At 44.5% G+C, this 22,500-nt stretch overlaps 1 long non-coding RNA gene across 3 annotated transcripts in view; it reads right to left on the reverse strand.

Annotated features, from left to right (window-relative positions):
* Window positions 1-1,256: 1,256 nt before the first annotated feature.
* Window positions 1,257-22,500, reverse strand: part of LOC130164947 (uncharacterized) — a 22,945-nt gene continuing 1,701 nt past the window's right edge. Inside the window, exons 1-4 of one of the 3 annotated variants that reach the window (XR_008826676.1) lie at window positions 9,213-9,585; window positions 3,296-8,331; window positions 2,263-2,294; window positions 1,257-1,541 (exon numbers count right to left, since the gene is read on the reverse strand). This is a non-coding gene — a long non-coding RNA (uncharacterized LOC130164947). Of the gene's footprint in view, window positions 1,542-2,262; window positions 2,295-3,295; window positions 8,332-9,212; window positions 9,586-22,500 lie in introns of those variants that run through there. The other 2 variants (XR_008826675.1, XR_008826680.1) reach the window with 2 other exon arrangements.

Here is a 22,500-nt window from a genome sequence, read left to right on the forward strand (position 1 = left end):
GATCCAGCAGCGACGGCCGAACAGAGAGTCGGCGCCGTTCGTTTCTCTGTTTGGCGTCGAGCTGAAGCTTCAGTGAGCGACTCTCTTTCCTCCGGTTCCACGGCTCTGAAAGAAGATGAAGGCAGAACTCGGGGCCCGGGAGTTATCCGTTCCCCAGGAGGAGGCCGGGCCGAGAGGCGGATGATCTGGGAGGTCTGTCAGATTGACTGAAAGCTTACGGTTTACAGCTGAAGTCTTTCCAGCCCGTCGCCGACGTGCCAAGTGTAATTCTTGGACGGTGTTCGGTCTGCAGAGATTTATGAAAGAGAAGAAGAGGAATCTGATTTCTGCGTGGACTGTTCGCTCTGGTCGCTGGCAGCCGGCACGTGGGATTTTTCCCTCGCTGCTGGGACGCTCTCCAATCTGCAGACTTCTGGCGATGGTTAAAACTCAGCTAATGTGAATGTGTGCTGAGCGGAGTAACGAGGGCGACACATCAGAGCTGTGAGACCGACGCCGGCTTCACCTTCACTGGGGAGGTTTTTTACAATCATACAGGTGAGAAATGAGAAAAGTACAGAAGAGGATCAGGACCACATGTGAAAACTGTTTTGAGAGAAAGAAAAAATTCAGATTTTAAATAAAAAATAAATAAAAAATTTCACATGTGGCCCTGATTCTCTTCTGTAGAAAAGCAGCTGTTGTTCTTGAGAAACCTCGGGGGGTTCTAACGTTGACAAATCGTCTTAAAAATGTTTGAATCTTCTTTTATTGAGTCAATTTAAACTTGGTTTGGGAACCTCAGCATGGTGAACAAACATAGGCAGCAAATATTGTTCCATAAATTTGTCCGGTCAGCTACGATACGGTGAGGAGCTCGGAGTCGCTGTTCCCTGTTGAAAGGAACCAAGCTGATGTGGTTCCTCCGGGACGCCTTCTCTGGGTGGACCCACACACTGTGAATAAAGATGGACGTCGCCTCTGTGATGTCATCCACAGGTTTCTGAAGCTCAGAGTGAGCTGCTCTACTGTCGCCATCTTGGCAGTGTCTGACTCCGCCCATAACTCCCAGCAAATCCAAACATGGTCAAAGAGGAGGGGCCTGTGGAGCTCACCCACCTGTCACTCAAAGAGGCCACACCCTCAATTCTCCATAACTGTAGTCCTTAATAAAATGTAAACAGGTGAGTTATATAAACAGGTGAGTTATATAAACAGGTGAGTTCTATAAACAGGTGAGTTATATAAACAGGTGTCACGAAGGAAGAAATTATCTCTAGAGACCAAAACAGTTTTTGTACCAGGCTGTAAACATGTTTATTTCTGCTGTAAAGTTGGACATTTTAACATGGGAGTCTATGGGGACTGACTCACTGTTGGAGCCAGACTCTAGTGGTCGTTAGAGGAACTGCAGCTGCTGGTTCTTCTTCATGTCTCACCCAGAACTTGCTGGAGGGATTACATGTCCCACCTGGTCGGGAAACACCTCGGGATCCAACATGGAAGCGTTGCTGGACAGAGGGACGTCTGGAACTTCCTGTTTAACAACCTGCCACCATGATCTGACCTCGGGAAAGCGGAAGAAAATGGATGAATGGATGATGGATGGATGGAGGGTTATTGAGTGCGGATGAAAGAGCAAAAACGTTTTATCCATCTAAATCTACAACACAGTCAAATGAAGGGTCTGTAGCCACTGGAGATATCTGTAGATTCAACCCAGCTGTTATTCATCCAGCAAGCATGAAGCTCTCTGTGTTTGTGTGTGTGTGTGTGTGTGTGTGTGTGTGTGTGTGTGTGTGTGCGTGTGTGTGTGTGTGTGTGCGTGTGTGTGTGTGTGTGTGTGTGCGTGTGGACGTCTCAGCTTTCGAAGAACACTTCAGTCCACATCCTCTGCTCATTATAAAACACTGAGACCTCTTATTCATCGGGGCTGAATTGAATAATGGAGGAAGAGCCGCCAACTGCTCCACACATCTGACTTCAATCCGGAGCGCCGCGGCGTCTTATCGAAGGAGCCAGCACCGGGTTCAGAGTCATGTCTTCCAAGGAATAAAAACCAGCACCATATTCTGCCCCCCCCCCCCAGAGCAACACGAGGTTCAGATGTAAACCACAGGCCTCGCTGCTGGAGGAGGATGGAGTCATGTATCCTCCCTCCCTCGCTGTCCTCGGCTATTTTTATCTCTGGCTCTCTGATCCATTATGTATTCTCCAGGTGCAGCCCCCGTTTATTCTCCTCTACCCACCAACAGAGAGAGGGAATGAAATTATGGTACTCACAGTAATTGTATAAAAGGCTCCCCCGGTCAACCCTGGAGGAAGAGGAGGACGAGGAGGAGGACGAGGAGGAGGAGGAGGAGGAGGTGGTACGTGAAGGACGTCAACACGAGCAAAGACACGGGAAAAACAAACATCACAGTCAAAAAGGAAAGAGACAGAAAAACGTACAAAAAGCAAAATGTCTGAGAGACGTCATGTAATAAATCTCATCGTTAAACCTTCGTATCGTAACGTTTGACTGTTTATAAAACATCAAATGTGTTAGTCAAAGTTCATCGTGTTTTGAAACCATTTCAACAGTGTGACCCATCGCCTCTAAATCTGAATAAAACATCCAGAATTCAATGAAAATCATGATCATTAATTACATTTGCAAAAAGTGGAGTAAAGAACCATCTGTGTTATTTTCAGTGACGTGAAAAAAAAGAGATTTCTGATATAAAAATATTTGAAAACAAGAGGAGAATTAAAGAACTTAACCAGGAGGTTTTGACCATTAGCAACAAGTTGTCATTAAAACCAAACGGTCTGACGTCACCATCAGGACAAAGACTCATGAAATAAAGTTAATACACTTTCTAATGGAAAATAAACGAGTCGTATTCTGTGAACGTGAGTTTACAAAGAGACACTGAAGCTTCGTTAGTTCGTTGGTTTTGTTGTTGTGTACGACTCAGAAACAGGGATGTGACCGGAGTGGAGGAGGCAGACAACGATTCTAGTGTTTTTAATTTATCCTTTACACATTAAGGAAAGATTCTCATTTACAATGACCTGATTAAATTCTGCTGAAACATTAAGACAACTGGTCAAACACAGATTCAACAGACAAAATCTGATGCAGTTAATATGTAATGAGGCTCCTAATGTTATAATAGTAATAATGATAATAATAATAATAATCATCAGTGTTTCTCATTGATTTCAGCTCGTTCAGTTCGACCTTCTCGCTGAGCTTGACGTGAACACAGCTGTTATGTAACACAGCTGATCACCTCGCTGTGGAAGACAGAGGAAAAACAAAAACACACACCTCCAGCTGCAGCTCTCCACCAATCACGGCGCAGGTGTGTTTTCCATGACGACGGGTTACCGAGCAGAGTCTCCTCACCTGCTGCCTCCAGACGCAGGAAACCCCACAGAGCTGCTGTCTGCTGGGAGGAGGAGGAGGAGGAAGAGGAAGAGACGCACATGATGATGACGTCCTAAAACATGTTGTTTACAGCAGCTTGTTTACCTGCCGCACAGAGACAGAAACACAAACAAACAAAAACAAAATGTGTTTGTTTCTGAGAGAAAATGAAATCAATGAATTCAACAGCAGATCTGATTTTTCTATTTCTATGTTGTTTGTGGAGCCGTATGATTTCCTCCCTGCTGTACATTGTATCTGAGTATAAGTAGAAAATATGAGGAGGTGGTTGTTGTTGGGAGTGAAGGATCAGACTGAGCTGACAGTCGAACTGTTGTGAGGTGTTTGTGTCCATGAATCAGCGCTGACTCGTCCGTCCATCCGTCCATCCGTCCGTCCGTCCGTCCGTCCGTCCGTCCGTCCTCCAGATCAAATAACCTGCACACAGCTGAGAGCTGAGGTGAAGCTACGACCGCGAGGGTTCGCAAAGTCAAACACACCAACACTGAGGAAACTTTGACAACTGTCACACAAACACTCGGATTACAGGTGAGATCTGTTGCTGCCGACTCTGAAATCAAACCAGTACAAACTACAAACTGCAATAAACTGTCAAACAGACTGAACGACAAACTGATGATTTACTCAAGACGTCTACGTCCAGGAGATTAAATATTAGAGGTTGAGTCCTGAGCTACGTAACAGAAATGTTAACCCCATGTGAGCCGGCTCGCACCCTTAGGTCCCCGGCCCCTCTGGCCGTCCCAAGGTCAAGGGTTAAATCTAAAGGTGACTGTGGTTCTGCCATCAGGACACTTCGTCTTTTAAGGCAGAATCAGTGACTTCTTATAAATCACTTCTTAAAGTCATTTTTATAGACTTGCTTTTATGTGATGTTTTATCGTCTTTTATTGCTTTTTTAAACAATAATACAAAGTCAAAAACGTCAAAACATCCATAAAGTTTTTTACATGTTTACCGGCTCCATCAGTGTTTAAACTGGCTCCTTCAGTGACCCAGTGGATCAGTCCGAGACTGAATTTCTATCCCAGGCTGACCATGGAGCTGATACTGGAGTGTTTTACTGAGAGGAGAACCCTGCGAGCTGCTAAAGGTCCAGCTGGACTCAGAACTTCTCCTCCTGTCAGTCACCTGATGGTTCATAATGTTACATGATGTTTTCATTAGTGATGGTTACAGAAGAAAAGAGGGAAAATATAACCAGTTGAATCTAAATATATTCTCTCACATGCACTTACACACTGTGCTCACCACACGGCCTCCATCTTTATCCCGACAGACACTGAACACATGAAGCGCAGAGTTGTTTGTACAGCTGATGAACATGTGTACGTTATGAATCAATCATGACTAAAGAGCATTAAACGTGGGTGGTTCTGGAAATGCTGCTGTAATCAAACGGTTTCAAACAGTGAAATGTTCCCGGGGCCACAGTCAGTGTGTTGATCAGTGTGTACGTACAACACTGATCTACACACTGCGGCGAGGCGGCGCACACAAACAGCCATTTTTCACCGGCTGCAAGCAAACACGACGGCTAACAAACTGATGCCAGATGTCTGTCTGCGTGTGTGTGTGTGTGTGTGTGTGTGTGTGTGTGTGTGTGTGTGTGTGTGTGTGTGTGACGAAACATGAAGAATCAACACTTTGTGATTTTCAGAGTTTCACCATTTGGGGATTTTTGTGTCACGATTCACATTTTCTTCTTTATTTTAAAGGCTCTTGGTCTTTGTCTTAATCTGAACATCAGGCTTGTGTCAGCATTCACACCTGGGTCACATGACTCTGCAGTAGACGTCAACAACAAAAAAATGTCTTCAAAAATAAATATGCTGCAGATTATTATCGATTCATTTGCACTGTCATTGTTACACATCATGTTCGAAGTCTGTATTCAGTCTGCAGGTGTGGTGAAGTCCAGATGTTTGGACTGAGATTCTGGGACAAAGTGTTAAACTCAATGACAATGCTAACATGTAGGATAGTAGTTAGCTGAGGCTGATGTCATCAGTTCTGCAGGTGGGATCATGTCTGTGTAAAATCCGAAACATCCAATAATGGAAAAACCTGCCAAGAGCTGCAAGAGATGCTCCATGAATATTTTTAACTGACACCAGGAAACCTACAGTTTCTGGTTTTATTTTCATCTACTGTCTTTCTATTGTCCATTCAATCCTTCAATCCGCCCTTTTTTTATTGTGAAGCACTTTGAGCTGCATCTCTCGTACGAGAAATGCTTTATAAATAAAATTTATTATTATTATTCATATTAATTGTTGATGTATTTCAGTCCATTGCCTGAGAGCCGTCATGCTTCAGTTCAGGGAAATATTATGGTAAAAAGAAACCAGCGTTGAAAATTAGTAGGAAACAAGACACCAACAGTAAATTTTAAAAATTCACTTGCAGAGATTTAAGATTCTTAGATTAAATGAAAAGCAGCAAACATATAAAGATATACCCAGTAAAATGTAAAATGTAATAAAGCCTAAACATATTTAGTAAATGGGCTCAAACATTCAAAAGCTCAGGTGAGGTCTTTACGGAATAAACAACTGATGTTAAAGACAAAACTAGAGCCAATTAACTGTCTTTAAAATCATAAAGACGTTATTTTACTAACGCAGCAGCAGAATTAACCAATAAATGAAATGTGTTGGTTTTAAAAAGCCCTGCAGACGCCGACTGAGACGTCTCATCATCAGCACAGAAAAGCTTCTTCCTCCTGCTCCCGCTGTGTCCCTGTGGCCGTCCTTTCTTGTCCTCACGTCATGAGAAGATTCATTTACTGAACTAAAGAGCTTTAAAATCCTTTTCATCTTTCTCCTTTCTGTCTGCTGCAGCGCATCAGTTGTGCTGAGACGACACAGATCCATCGTGACACGTTCAGATTTCCAGTTTTAGTGTCAAGTCGTGATGAAAGAGGAAACGTTTGTCCTTGACGTTTGCAGCCTGGACTTTAACACTGGAAGCTTGGACAGTCTACAGATCATGGGTTTAATATGTCTCCTGTGGCCCCAGTTATTTAGCCACAGGTGCAGTTGGGTGACCCTTTGCTAAGCCCCGCCCCTCTTAGTCGGACACCTGTTGAGCTTTCCATCGCCTCACTAATGAACAGTTATAATGGTGGCTCGAAGCTGTGGTCTCTAACTGCTCCTTTTGATACATGATCAGAGTTCCCGCTCTTTTCCAGGACATTTCCAGTGTTGATCTAGATCAGTGGTTCCCAACCTTTTCCAACTCATGACCCACTTCAAAAGCTCAAAAATGTTGGCGGCCCACATCCGACCAGATAATGCCTCCGTAGAGCCGTTTTTATTTTAATGATATCGATCAAACATTGGCTCTTTAATTGTTTTGCAAGTCATTAGGTTGGGAACAACTCATCAAAGGAATCACACCATACACCAAGGTTTCCCTTACTGGCTCTACTTTTCTATAAAATCATCTCTTACATGCTTCATTAATTATGGAATTATGAAAAATTGATCGCAACAACTTACAAAAATAAAACATTATTAATCTATCATATTGACGTGTATTATAGGAACCTATAATTTTCCCTCCTGACAAATCTCGACTGAACTTTAGCTAAATGTTCAATTCAAAGTTGATTAGCTCAGATTATTTCCTGCCACTGGTGTCCATCATTTTATCTCACTTTAACCCTTTTACTAGTAACAGGAAGTGACGTCATTAACCAGGTAAACCACAACTTGTCATGTCATATTATGGTCTGTTTTACCTGAACAACGCAGCATTGGGTTTGAAGTAACACTAATAAAGATGCTAAGTAAAAAAGTGCCATTAGCGAGTAATTAGCACGTAGGTAAATAAAGGCTAAACTATGTTGTTGCCCGCAGCGCTGCTCCCTCGCTTCTCAATCAGGGTTTTAAATCGGAGAAAACTAAAATGAAAAGTGAAAAAAAGATTTTCCAAGTACATTAGACTTTTTCTCTCATTTTCCATGACTGGAAAAGTCGTCAGTCAATTTCCAGGTTTTCCCTGAAATTGTGAACTTGGCAAAAAAGACTGAGGCTAAAGTAAAAAGTTTTAATCCTCACTGGCTGATTATCAGTGTAGAAGAGCTGGGAATGATAGAGCAGCTTGTACTGAATGGGGATAGTTAATAGTAGTAAGCATCAAATGGTTTTGGGCCCAAAAACATCTCTGAGCTACTTGTTCGACATGAAGTTATTATATATATTGATATTAATATATAATTGATATTAATATATCAATTATATGATATTGACGTCTTCTGATTTCACAGGTTATGCTGCCTTTAAAATGGCAAGACGATATCTTTGGGAAACTGGAATCACCTGTGGAAGGTGTGTCTTCCTTTAAACAGGTGAGGTGTTTGAGTTACAGGCAGCTTATAGAGCAAACAAAGAGGTACAGGTACAGACTGTAATGCCTGATCCCATCACACTGTTCACCCATCATCCTCCAGGCCTTTCTCTCCAGAGGAACTTGATGTGTCCACAACAAGGGCAGACCACACTCAAACCATAAAATATAAAGAGCACACACACTGAGGCGGCAGGTGAAACCCAAATCTACCTGTGTGGTGACACAATAGGTCAAACACGTGGACCACGCCCCTTCCACAGCCGAGCCCCTTTTTCCCACACTCAGTGACACTCTGTTCATCCGGCCTCGATAGATGAGACACCGGGGAGGAAACGAACACTGTCGGTCACCTGATCCCTGACAGGTGTCTGCAGCTGTGACCAATCCCACGTCAGCGCCCCGCTCGCCGCTTTAACCCTCACCAGTCTCTGACATAACAGTCTGCTGGAGACGTGATGAATGAGTCAGAGCTGAGCTGTTTTCCACTGTGAATGTTTAATCTGTGACGTGATGGAGGCGGATCTCTGTTTCCTACACCTGCAAACAGCAAACGACACCGACTGTGGGAAGAGGGAGAAAAAGAAGGAGGGAGGCCACCAATGAAAAGCAGTTTCTGAAGCAATGAGAAACACCAATTTACCAAAGTAAATTTTGTTCACAATATATTGAACTCTAATTAAATGCCATTTTAATTATAATCCAGAGGTCCAGTTAATTAGTGTGTTGCAGTGGCTTACCATCCAAACAAGCAACAACACATGAATAAGTCATAGTTAAGAAGTAATAATAATTGGATTTGGATTTAATGGTTTGGTGAGTTCCAAAAATCAGAGTGTGAGATTTAGTTTTATTCAGCAGTAATTTATTTGCTGTAAACCCATTTTTAAAGGTATAAATCAGACTGCAGAGCTGGTTCAATCTGTATTAACGTAGTTTTAGATGTGAATACTATTGTATCATCTGCATAAAGCTGCACACGACATTCACAACAAATCCAGGGAAGGTCATGAATACAAATGGAAAAAGGAGGTGGACCGAGAGTTGAGCCTTGAGGGACGCCTCACTGTTCAACTCATATGTGCTTCCTTGTTGCTTCCTTCCATTGTTTTCTGTTATAAAGAGTTGAACCAAAGTAAAACATTACGTGACAGACGGAGTAAAGTTTATTTAAAAAAAGGAAGTGATCAACCAGATTGAAAGCCTCAGTGAAGCCAACGAATAATTCACCAGTTAGTTTAAATATCATTTGTAAGTTTGAACAAAGCAATAATTTGACCTAATACTTTTGCTCTGGAACAGATGATTGAAATCGGTCTATAGTTGAGATCAAGTGAGTGATATAAGAATATTTCCATATGGCAGGTATTTCAGAAGACAGAGAGGGTACATGAGAACCTGGGATGATAATTTAACTCTAATTTCACCCCAGACACAAACTCACCTTTAGATCATTAATGGCATCTTGTTCCTCGACAGGTGTTATTCTCCCGGAAGAGACGGAGCTCTGACGAGACAATACTGCTTTTAAAAATCTATTAGTGTGTGAGACGGGTATCCAGACAAGCTGAGACTGACCTGTGTAACTCACTAATTAACTGAGTGAGGTTCAGATTTCCTTCACGAGAAGATTAATCAATCAGTTCTTATTGAAGTCGCCCAGAAAGATTATATTTATAGGAGTTTACAGACGGAGAGGAGCTCCTACAGCCGCACTGGGAACACACTGTTCAGAATGAATAGTGTGTGTGTGTGTGTGTGTGTGTGTGTGTGTGTGTGTGTGTGTGTGTGTGTGTGTGTGCGTGTGTGTGTGTGTGTGTGTGTGTGTGCTCCTCATGGTGCGAGCTGATAGCACAACAAAACGCCCACAGAGACAGAGACTGAGCTCGTCACATGGTGCCGATCAGCTTCCTCCCGGAGCTGCTGCTCAGCTGACGGCGACTGAATCAGGCCTCACAGCTTCCTGTCGTACAGATCACGTCCATTTAAACTCACTTATAACTTCGTCAACATGTGTTTTATGGATCCTGAACATTTCCACAATCATGGATTTAACATTTGAATCATTTTGTTAGTGAATATTTTTGTAAATCTGAATTGATCCTGGTGTCATTTACTTCTTGGGAAACGGCTTAGATTCTGTTTTTTATTTTATTTATTAAAACATTCTCTTGAACTTTGTTTATTTGTTTATTTAAATCGATAAAATTGACGTCTGATTTCTATTTTTCAATGCCTCAATAAAAGTTTGAACGGTAAGGGCGGGAACAGCTTGTGACGCACATCGAAAATCCTTCGTACACCCGATCGTCTCATTTCGGTTCCACGACGGCTACGACCACGTCGAGCGACTGAGCTAAACAACCACGTGAGTCTGAACCTGACGAGCGATCCAGCTGCTGGAACAGATGGAAACACATCTGTCTCTGCTCTCGTGTCTCTTCAGCGTCTTCATGTGTCTGTGGACAAAGAGACAGGAAACAAAGAGACTCAGCAGCAGCAGCTCGGTGACACCTCCCTGTGGATCGTCTCATTTATTTCCTCCACACACACACACACACACACACACACACACCTGTGGCCCACCTCCGAGGACACAGCTGGCTGTCTTCACCTACTCACCCCCCCTCCCCCCTCCCAGACACACACACACACACACACACACACACACACACTCACACACACACACACACACACACACGCACACACACACACACACACACACACACACACACACACCCCTTAAAGACTCTCTGCCAACGGATCACCCCCCTCCCTCGTCCACTGTCCTTCAACAGTCCTCACGTCTGAGTTCCTCTGCTGGCTGGCTGGCCCCGGCAACTGTCGCCATGGTTACCAGCCGGGATCACACCCAATCGACAGACAGAAGCGGCGCCCGAGGAGGAGAGAGAGCGGGGTGAGGGGAGGTGAGGAGGGGGTGAGGAGAGAGGGGAGGGGGAATCGGCGGCAGAGCAGCGTCTCTCATGATGAGGTTGTTCAGAGGTCAGATAAGGAGACGACACCAGCTGACACAGTGACCTTTGACCCACACTGCCCCCCCCCCCCCCCAGAAGGTGGAGCAACAGGTTGGAACAGTGTGTTTTAACCTGGTTTGATCCGTGTGTCAGAACTAGTTCATCCACCTGTCGTCCAGGTGGAGTTCAACCTTCGGCTCCTGACACGGTGTCACATGATCTACAAACACAAACAACATGTGCAGACGTGTGTGATGAATTGTGGGTAATTGATGTTTGATCCAGATTGAAATGATTGTGTGTGTGTCGAGTTTATCAAAAGGCTATGAAGAGAGAGGGAGTGAGTATTGATGTTTCCTGCATGTTTCCATCCAGTGAACGCACCAGGACCTCGTCAACAGACAGAGCGACCACCTCGCAGTGAAATCAATGTCGTTCCCATGACAACGCTGCTGTAAATGGGTTTTTTCTGCGTGTCCTCGACCGGCCGGCCAGTTCTGTATCGACCTGGCGGCGAGCGGCTGTTTGTGTTCATTAAAGGCAGCAGCAGCAGCGACAGTCTGCCTCCTCCATCATCATCATCATCATCATCATCAGCATCATCATCATCATCATCAGCATCAGCATCAGCATCAACAGGAACATGTCTGACAGGTGACGTCAGCTCAGAGGACTTAGTGGAAAGTTGGAATGTGTTTGTGTTTGAGTAAAATCACCCACAGGTTCCTGAAGCGCCGCCGTCGCCATCTTGCAGTGCCTGACTCCACCTGTGGGCAAAGAGGCGGAGTGTGCGGAGCTCCAGTCCTCAAGGTTGTTCACTCATTGCTTCATCCGTCCATTTGCTGCCGATTACCCAGTCGTGTCGCCTTCGTTTTTTACACAGAGAAAAATTCCCCCAGAATGCATCATTACAATCCAGGTGAGAGCGTTCCCTCCTCTGGTTGGTCAGATCGTCTGGAGCAGGAGAGTAAACCACGTCCTCTAAAGGTCGTCAGCTGAGAGCAAACACACTACACCTGAGCCCGGACACCTCCCTGCGGACACACCTCCTGCAGGGGTTCGATGCACGCCATCGTGGACTGGCGCTCGCTACGTCGGTACACACGAGCTTCAAAAGTGTTTCCTGTTGAAAATATAACTCACTGGCTCAAACGAAGGTTTCTTCGAGACGTTAACGACGTGGACGGATGTAAAACTCTCGTCCTTTCTTTTCTCATGACACAGTTTGTGAAGGATTCCTCTAATATCAGTTCAGTTCCCACCGTCCTCTCATTCGCTCTGCTGAGGAGTGATTTACAGCGGCGCCGCAGCGTCCAGTAATAACAGAGTAATAACTTAAATAACAGATATATTTATAGTCTGACTGCAGTTGGAAAACGTCCGGCTCCTGAGAGATGAAGAATGAATCTCCATCTGTCTCCTGTTTGTGTTCTTGGTTTTGAAAAAGAAGAAAAGAAAGAAAGAAAGCGCTGTTATCTTGGCTGCTGACCTTTGACCCGGCCTGTGGGCTGAACGCTCTTCAGTCATAAAACAAAAACAAAATGGCAGCTGTGTCGTGTTTCTGAACCCCCCCCCCCCCCCCCCCCCACTGGGAGAAAACGTCTCTGCGGCGAGCAGCGTGGATGATCTGCAGATCTCCCATGAGCCTTTGCTTTCCTTAGAGCTCCTGAGGTAGTGGATGCAGACGTCTCATAAATGAGTAAAAAGCAGTTTGAACAACATTGATACCAGTGGTTGAAAAGTTGAACAGATCATAAAGTACAATGTGAGTTCGGTCATTTTAAACCTGCAGTAACTGATTACAGAGCAACATGATGATTCACGTGTTCCCGCTCTTTTCGCTCTGTGTCTCCACCAGAGGGAAACATCTGATGTCGTGTCTGGACAGCTGCACAATCAGCTGATGATTCTCTGTTCATCCCCTGAACGTCGTCATTTCATACATCGTTTAAAATACTGATTACAGCCACTTTAAAGCTCCATTCTTCTTCTGTGTTTTATTTGAAGTGTTGATCCATCAGAAGATATAAAAACCATCTCAGTGTAGTTTCACATCTCCTCTCTCAGGCTTCTCTCTGCAGCTCTAGTAACAACAGGTCGGTGAGCCAATCAGAAGAAAGGAGGCTCTGAGCCTCTCTTCTGATTGGCTCTGACTGTTTTCTGAGTGATCCAATAAAAATATAGAAGATTTCAGGTAAAAACACTCAGAGAAACCAAATCCTGTAAGGTATGGATGGCGGGTCCAGGTGGGCGGGGCTTGGTGACTGCTTTGTTGTGACATCACAAAGTTCCAGAAGTCCTGACGGCTGGTTTTAAGGCTCAGTTTCTGAATACAGGCTGTGTGCATTTCTCTGTGGACTGAGGCTTTGATACTTTCACAGTATTAATATAGAAGCTAGAGCTGATCTATAATCTATAATCACACTACACATGGACACACACCTTTAAATGACACCTGAAACACTAAAGTCAAGGTGAACTGCAGCTCTTACTGTTTAAACTCCTGCAGCATCAATCACAGTGATGATGGGCCGGTCCAGACCTCCAACAGAAGGCTGCAGCAGCCGGGGGTCGTAAACCTGCCAGCAGCTGAGCGCTCCCACAGCGCCGACCGATCACGCTTAAATCCTCCGCCGTTTATACCCGAGCTGTTTGGGCCCCTGAACGCCGCAGAGCCGCTTCCTGCTGCAGCAGCGCTATGTTGTTCAGATTTACGAGCTCGTTTCATTTTGATGAACAGCAGGACGGCCAGAGGACGCCACAAACTCCTCCACCCCCTCCTCCAGCCGCCGCACTGCTCTGCCCAGCTCCAGCATCCAAAGATCGGCTTTCACCATTAATGACTGAACACTGCGACCACTTTTTCCAAACCGTTGTCTGTAATTTAAAGTCCAGAAGCAGCTCGGTGAAGTGGCCTCCTGTTTATAGACTCTGGCAGCAGTTAAACGTCTCAGAGCTGTGCTGCCTCGTCTTCTTTGACACCAGCTCAGGTTTGTTATAAAACTCTCAGGAATCACTGATGTTGGATCATCCTAAAAACACAAACACATTTAAATGTGATGGTTTTAAAATACTGAGGTGTGATTGTTGGAAAAGTGTGATACGCCCTGAATACTGATTTATGGATGTGTGATACCACGTGGAGGCCAGAGGAGCTGTGATTGGTCGGCCTGCAGGATCAGGGAGGAGCAGGTGCTTCAGTTAAACAGATGTTAACACTTGTATTATATATTGTAAATGTATCGGAGCAGAAAGAACAAATAATAAATAATAAACTTTATATTGACGTCAAAACGTTTCTCTACAACAACTGATGCTCCATCGTCTCGCTGCTCAGGACTCTGAGTTTTAACATTAGATCATATGACGTTTTTTATTGGTGATGAAATGACAAGCTATCAGCTAGCTAGCATCAGTTAGCTAAACTGTAACGCAAAGCTAAAGTTACAAAGCTAAAATTATTAAGCTAAACTGTAAGTTAAGGCTAAAGTTAGAAACTAGCTAACAGTAGTAAGTTAAACTGTAACTTTAGGCTAAACAAGCTAACATTAGCATTAGCATTCATCCATAGATGTTTTACACAGAAACTCTCAGAAAGAAGGATTTGAATTTGAATTTGTTTGTGCCACACGGGAGCAGAGATGGGGGGGGGGGGGGGGGGGGGGGGGGGGGGGCAGGGATGGGGGGGGGGGGGGATAAATTCACATTGACGACCTGACTCTTGGCAATAATAAAAATATATAAAAATATATATTATTATGTCAATAAATATCAGTAAATAGCTGCTATTGGCTCCAAATATCCAACAGTCATGGACAGATTCTCGCCGCAGCTGTTCACTGCCACCCCCCCCCCCCACACACACACACACACACACACACACACACACACACACACACACCCCTCTCGCTCATTAGCAACCTGCACTGACCTGCTGTTTCATCATCCTCTCCTCCTCCCTCTGGCACCTGTCTGCAGGGGGTTGATGGAGCTGGTGATCAATCAGTAATAACGAGGATGAGTCAGTGATTAACACTGAGGGTGTTTACATGAACACTCGCTTCTTCTCCTCGTCGCTGACGTCAGACGTTCAACGTTCAGATCGTCATTTCTCTTTTCATCGTCACATCTTCAGCTCTTACATCATCAAAGACACACCTGTGCAGACTGTCTCTCTCTCTCTCTCTCTCTCTCTCGCTCTCTCTCTGTGTGTGTCTGTGTTTGGGGGCCTGAAGGTCTCAGACGGACGAGTCCTGCAGCGTGACCCTGAATGCACCACGTCTGGATTTAAAAAACAAACCTCCAGCTTCACGCTTAAATGTGAACAGAGGAGATTTTCTTTGGGAATGTGACCCACATACCCCCTGCTGTTACAACACACACACACACACACACACACACACACACACACACACACACACACACACACACACACTGCTGGGTGTCACAGGGTGATACTCGCAGGTTGGTGTCATGGGTTCATCGAGGCATCCAGCCGGCCTTTCATGTCCGCTGTCACCCTGCATCTGAACAAATACACTGCTCCATCACACACACACACAGACACACACACACACACACACACACACACACACACACACACAGACACACACACACACACACTCACACACACACACACACAAACACACACACACACAAACACACACACACACACACACAGACACACACACACACACACGCACACGCACACGGTGGGGTGGGGGGTGGGGGTGGGGGTTGATTCACTGCTGAATCCAACACCTGCCAGGTGAAAACATGAAAACAACAGTTGAAGAACTCATAGTTGAGTGTCTCGACAGGGATGGAGCAGGAAGTATAAATGTTCTTTAAGTGCAGGTGATAAACAGAATGATAATGAATGAAAGAAGGAAACAGGTGAAGAGAAAGAAGGAAGTGGATCAATCTGCAGCTGTAGCAGTGATCTCCAGCTGAGAGGTGACTGTGTAACCCCCCCCCCCCCCCCCCCCCCGCTTGTTGCTTCTCTGGAGAAAAAGCAAACAGTGAGCAGAGGACAGTCACGTCTTCCTGTGAACCGTCCTTCCAGGAAAAACACTCTGCAGCAGCTTCCTGCAGCGAGGCGGCTGAACCTGCTCGTCTCCGCAGAATGACCTCACTCCTTCCTCACACACACACACTCACACACTCACACACACACACACACACACACACACTCACACACACACACACACACTCACACACACACACACTCACACACACACACACACACTCACACACACACACACCACACACACACTCACACACTCACACACACACACACACACACACACCACACACACACACACACACACACACACACACACACACACACAGACACACACACACACAGCGCCTGCACCTTTAATCTGAAGTGTGATGTCTGTTTCCTGGAGGTAAATATTCGCCAGTTAATGTCTTTTGTTGTGTTTCCTGTTTCTCTAAAGTTTCATGTTGTAAAGAAACACGGAGGTTGAACTGGTCGTTTGTTCTCACATCAGTCTGGAGCTCTGAACGTATTTAAATCAAAGTGTCATATTTTTATATGAAAGATTAATTGACTCAAGTTTTTCTTATTTTTATTCAATCCGGTGTTTTTATTATTTTATTTTGCTGTTTTTAACTGAGCTGCTAAACCTGGGATTCATGCAGTAATCTGCCTCAGCAGGAGTCAGATCAGCTCCATCAGAGGGAAACTGTGTGGACGAGGCTTCATGAAGAACTCAGACTGTTCTGAGTCCAGGTCTGAGTCTGATCCGTGATGTGACCCGATCGCTGGCTGCTGCTCGCAGGACGCCGGGTCTGCAGAGCGGCGAATGAGCCTGCGAGGTTTGACTAAACTGATTATCATGAGCTTCAGTCAGAATAAACATTCAAGAGACGAGAAACGTATGAAATGAGAAAACACCAGAGTCACGCCGGATCAGTGCTGCGAAGCGTGTCGGCATCAAACGCGCTTTTATTTTGGTGAGACGTGTCAGATGCTGTGTAGCTCTGCCAGAGAAGCTTCCACAACATCCAGCTCCGTTTGCATCAGAGTTTCATCAGGTGTTTCCAGTTCAGCCTCTCAGATGTGAATGAAAACACAGAAGCACTGCAGCCCCCCCCCCCCCCCCCCCCAGGGTGTTGTTATCATCACACGCTGCGAGGACCAATCAGCTGTCTGCTCCCAGTCCCTCCGTGCCGCACATCCACACCTGTGTGTGACTGTGATTAGAGCAGGATGCTGTGTGTGTGTGTGTGTGTGTGTGTGTGTGTGTGTGTGTGTGTGTGTGTGCGTGTGTGTGTGTGTGTGTGTGAGAGCGTTTGTGTGTGTGTGTGTGTGTGCGTGTGTGTGTGTGTGTGTGTGTGTGTGAGGAACACAAAACTAAGGACAGCAGAAAACACTCGGAGGCCTCCAGCTCGATACGAGTGGACGCATGTGTGAAGGCAGCAGAACAAGTCTGGAGCTAATTAAGACTAACGAGCTTCCAGCTCCTGAGTCTCAGCTGCTGATTTCATGAAGCTCGTTGAACTTTACCTGAAGTTTTTCTGTTAAAATTCACTTCAGCTCCGAGAGTCGCTTCATGTCGACAGCAGGTGAGATTATCATCCTGCAGGGCTGCATGAAATAATAATCATGATAATAATCATTATTATTATTATTATTATTAATTTTTATATTATAATGATGGTAATGATAATGATCATTATTATTATTACCATCATTATAATAATAAGATGATGATAATAATAATAATAATAATAATTAAATATATAGAAAACCATCAATAATAAATGTACAGCAGTGGTTTATTGATTTTATCATTTCATGTCCTGTTTGATACTGAGTCCGTCCTCCTGTAACAACGAGCCCACAGGTCAAAGGTCGTCTGTCAGCATTATGACATCACAGTTAGGTTTTGTTGCTAGGCGACATCTAGTGGTCGTAGTGATGATGACAGGAAGAGTCCACGTCAGGAGGAGGAGGTGGTGGACAGATGAATGTGACGCAGTTTAAATCGTAACCATGACAACAAAAATCGTCTAATGTTGAGGAAGTATCATTATCTTTTCCTAAACCTAACCAAGCGATGACCGTTATTATAGTAACCACGGCGACAAAAGTAGGTGTGCCGCTCTAAATACAGTTGGAATGTTTATTATTGTAACCGTAACAACGGAGGTGCGGTCTGCCCGCCGCAGTAGGGGCGGCATTTCAGGAGACGCTCCTCGGGCTCGTGTCAGAGCGTCGATGGTCGTGGCGGTCGGAGAGTCTCTGCCGCCCTCTGGTGGCCGGCCGACCTGTTGGCTGATGGGAGTGTGATTATTGTGTGTTCAGTTTCACAGCGTCAGACTCCTTCGCTCTGAACTCTGAGCCGTCTCTCGTTCTTCAGCTCAGTCCGGCTGCTCGGTCTGTGAAAACTATTAACATGGAAGATTTACGGCTCACTAATATTACAGACATGCCTCAGTGACGATGACAGTCCCCCGCCTCCTCGCCGGCACTAATCCTGACCGAACGGCCTCATGGGAGAGCAGAGGCATGTCCTGCAGGGGATTATGGAGGTTAAAATAAAACACTTCTTCTGCAGAGTAAATGGAGCTATCAGGGAGCGGCGTGCTGCTCTGCCGCTGTCATCGGGCCGTGGGAAGTTATGGCGGTGGGACTGCAGATGAGTGAGTCAGAGCTGCGGCCTCGGGCTTTGTTTTGGCGGGAAGCACGGCGAGTGTGCACGGAGGTTAAGATGTTAATGAGGATCAGACGTTACAGCACACACTGCAGCAGCTGACTGAACCTCGGGGGGGGGGGGGGGGGGGGCTGCTGGTCCAGCTCCAGGTTCTTCCTGCCTGCAGACGGTTAATCCTCCACGGCCTCGTCACTGTTTCCTCCCTGCTCTGATTGGCTGCTCAGAGACAATGACGACGTTTTAAAAACCAACGGAGGAACAGATGTAATAAGTTTAACATTACAGTGAGGAAGACGGTCTGCAGTGACGTCACTAACGTGTCGGTTACAGCTTCTCGTTACATCATCATCATCTGACTGAAGGTCATGGAGGAAAAGTCTTCAAAGCCCCACAGAGTACCCACAATGCATAATAGAGTTACAGCGGCTTCCTGTTGTGAAATTCGCCGTTCATTTGGAGTCGATCTGAATAAATCTATAGGAGTTTCTTAAAGTGTGAAAAAATGCACCAAAGTTACACACTAAGTTCAAAATGGCGGACAAGCGGTTGGGTTTACTGTGCGGGTCCAAGAGGCTTTTTTGTACATCTTCACATGTTACACATGCCGACCCATTTTCATACATCTAGGTGAATCACACTGTGGGGGCCACTTTGTTGAAAGTTTCTAGAGAGCGCCCTTGAGCCATTTTACACTGAATCTGGAGACACATGTAGATGACACACTCGGTGCTCGGGTCCTAATAAATCCTCAATGTGTTGTTTGTTCTGTCCAACACTTTCATACTTTGTGCTGTAGTTAACATTATAACCTGTAGGAGGCGCCAGCAGAGCTTTAGCCTGTCAGTGTTTGTTCTCATTTATAGTTTATACATTATATTATATTTATTGGAGTCTGGACTCACTCAGGTCTGTTGTGGAGAGACGCATGCAATGTAAGGAGGCCATCTTGGACAACACCAACATCCTCTCCACAACGTTCTGGCAGGACAGAGAAGCAGCTGCAGCTGCAGCAAACGTCTCATGTCACTGCAGAACAGAGAGGTTCAGGAGATCCTTTGTTCCCACTGCCATCAGGCTGTACAACACATCAGCCAGAGGAAGTGGACTAATCTAATTATTATTGTCCATTTGTTATTAACTGTTATTATTATGATCAACAATGAGCTAATGGACAGATAAATAAAGTATCTATCTATCTATCTAGTTGATAAAATGACATCCCAGAACACCTGATTTACTGTCTTTCTAAGAGTGTTTCCTGCCGTGTTCAGTCTGAGCTCTCAGTCTCGTACTGTGACATTATTAATGTAAAACTCTGCTGCAGTTGTTGTTGTGTAAGTCATCTGTGTTCTCTGTGGTCTGACTGTACAGGAAGCAGCAGAGTGTTTGTAACACATCTCAACCACACCGTCATCTTCAGACAGCTCGGACGCTTCCTTCCCCATTTGTAGCAACGACACGACGCAGAGAAACTCCTGAGAGCGAGGTCACTGCTGTGATGTGAGTGAGAAAAAGGCGGGAAAATCCTGCTAACTGTCAAAACCTGAACAGAAGTCGTGGACTCACCTCAGAAGTACTCTCACTTCTTCACCACGACTCTCGCTTCCTCCGCGATGACGGAGGATTTCGACACGGAGAGAAACGACTTCAGACCCAGTCGTGGAGTTTATTCATATACGTCATGAAGGTTATAAGAGTTGGACTTGATCATTTAATATCACATGAGGTACAAAAATGAAATCCTGAAAAATACAGGTGAAGTTCTGCAGTAACAAAGACTAATGTGAAATAAATGCACGTTACTGTTCATGGTGTTTAAAGCGAAACTGCAACAGCAGATAAGTTTTGTAGGAAATGTAATCTCATTAAAAATTTCCTTTTAATAACTGAAGCACATTTATTAACAGGTGGGGTGGTTGGGGTGGATGGTGGATGTACAAAGATCAGGAAAGTCCCACCAGAGACCAGGTTCACATCACAGGAGCTATTTGTACTGTAAGGTTTGTTGTTGCTACATAGCTAACGTTAGCATTTTACAGCTGTTTACTCACCACTCTAGAAGAAACATTGTGAGTTCAGCATCAAACTACATCCTTTACTCGCCAACAGCTGTCTCCAGAGGTGGAAGGAAACACCAATGTTAACTCTTGTCTTCTACTTAAGTTAGCATGCTAACCAACTAGCTCTGTCACTTTCCAATACCGAGTCACTGTAGGGTCTGAAGGAGTAGCTGCTCAGAGGACGTACTTTAACCACTTGTATTGTAAACGTAAAAATAGCTGAAGCTCTTGACAATAAACTGGTAAGTAAACAGCTGTTTATGCTAATGTTAGCTATGTAGCAGTAGTAAAACTTACATACTCTACAAATTATATAGCTGTTGAAGTTCACTTGCATAGAAACGCAGGAGACAGAGTTGCTTTAAAGTGACTCTAATGGATATTTTTATAACAGTTTTCAAATGACAATGTGAAAATAACATGAAGATGTGGACAGTGTCTCTGTAAGTGATGAACCTACAGAAAACCATCAGCTGAATCCTCTTTAGAGTGAGTCTTAGCTCATCGTTTAGTTGTTATTACATTAACCTGAAGGCTGCTACAGGTGTGTTCGCACAGGTAACAGCAGCAGGTGCCACAGTAACCAACACCAGAACAAGGGACAGACATTTATTGTTCTGTTTATTAACACTGACATCCACGCTGAGATAATCTTACTCAATAATAGACCACCCTTTAGCTGCCGGTGACCTTAGACCTGTGTTTACATTACACAGCCATTAACACTCAGAGGAGCCGGTTCAACGCTACACCCTCACCTCCTGATGACCTTTCCAGCAGGTAATCCAGGCTGGCTTAGGGAGGATAATGCTGAGCAAAGACGCTGGTGAAGCTAATCCACCCTGACGTAGAGCAGCAGCAGCAGACCTGTGAATCCTCACACTGGTCCAGCAGAGGATTCACAACCAAAACACCCTGTTCTTTATTACTGTTCACAGGTGGAACGACTGGGTCCGTTATCCTGAGCGGACGGAGGTTTTTATTGTCACAGTCACACCAGCTTTTATGAAAATATGAGTTTGCATCAAAATCACTGCAAATCAATGGAAACGCAACAATCTCACTGGCTCTGTTGACCAACTAGAAGCCAGTGTGTCAATTATGTGTCAATAAAACCTGCTCTCCTGGATTGAGTTCACCAGTTATTTATAAATCCATCACTAAATAAACTCCCTCCTCTTATTTCTTAGTAACTGCTAGCTAGCTTCAGATGACTAAATACGTTCAAGACCTAAACCTAAGGAATGTTTTAACTAATAAAGACTTTAGTAATGTGTGTTTTTGTTGCTAGGTTGCTTTTTTTTTTAAAGAAATACATGCGTTTTAGAGTAAATAGTGAGATGGAAATTACTAATTATGCTAACGTTAATCGTTTTTTTGCCTGTTATTGGCTAATGTTTGGTAATTTAAGATTGTGTTACTATTGAACTGCATTTTAAAATATTTCCAGTTCACATTATTATTAAACTGAATTTCATCAAGCGTCAGTTCAGATATGTCGACCAAATTAACATATTATATCATATTTACAAGCTAAAACTATTAGTTTTGTCACTTAATCCTGAAAACTATGTTCTAGTTCCATTTAGTAACCACTGATATCCGCACAAGTACAGTGTAACCCATTTTAACCTAGTGATGTTAAATCTCCACTTAAAGGAGCTATATGTAAGTTTCGCTATTGCTACATAGCTAACATTAGTATTAACAGCTGTTTACTTACCAGTCTAGAAGAAACATTGTGCATTCAGCATCAAACTTAATTCATTTACTACCAACAGCTGTCTCCAGAGGTGAGCAGCTTCTCACTTCTCACTTCTTGGCCTCTTCTGAAGTTAGCATGCTAACCAGCTAGCTCTGATGCTGTCAGACTGTCTCATCACTTTCCGATACTGAGTCACTGAAGCGTCCAGTCTGTCCTGAAGAAGTAGCTGCTCAGAGGACGCACTATAACCTCTTGTCTTTACACAATGATAACTGAAGCTCTCAGCAAAGACTGGTAAGTAAATAGG

Source organism: Seriola aureovittata, chromosome 3 (assembly GCF_021018895.1).
Source record: "Seriola aureovittata isolate HTS-2021-v1 ecotype China chromosome 3, ASM2101889v1, whole genome shotgun sequence".
NCBI classification, from domain to species: domain Eukaryota; kingdom Metazoa; phylum Chordata; class Actinopteri; order Carangiformes; family Carangidae; genus Seriola; species Seriola aureovittata.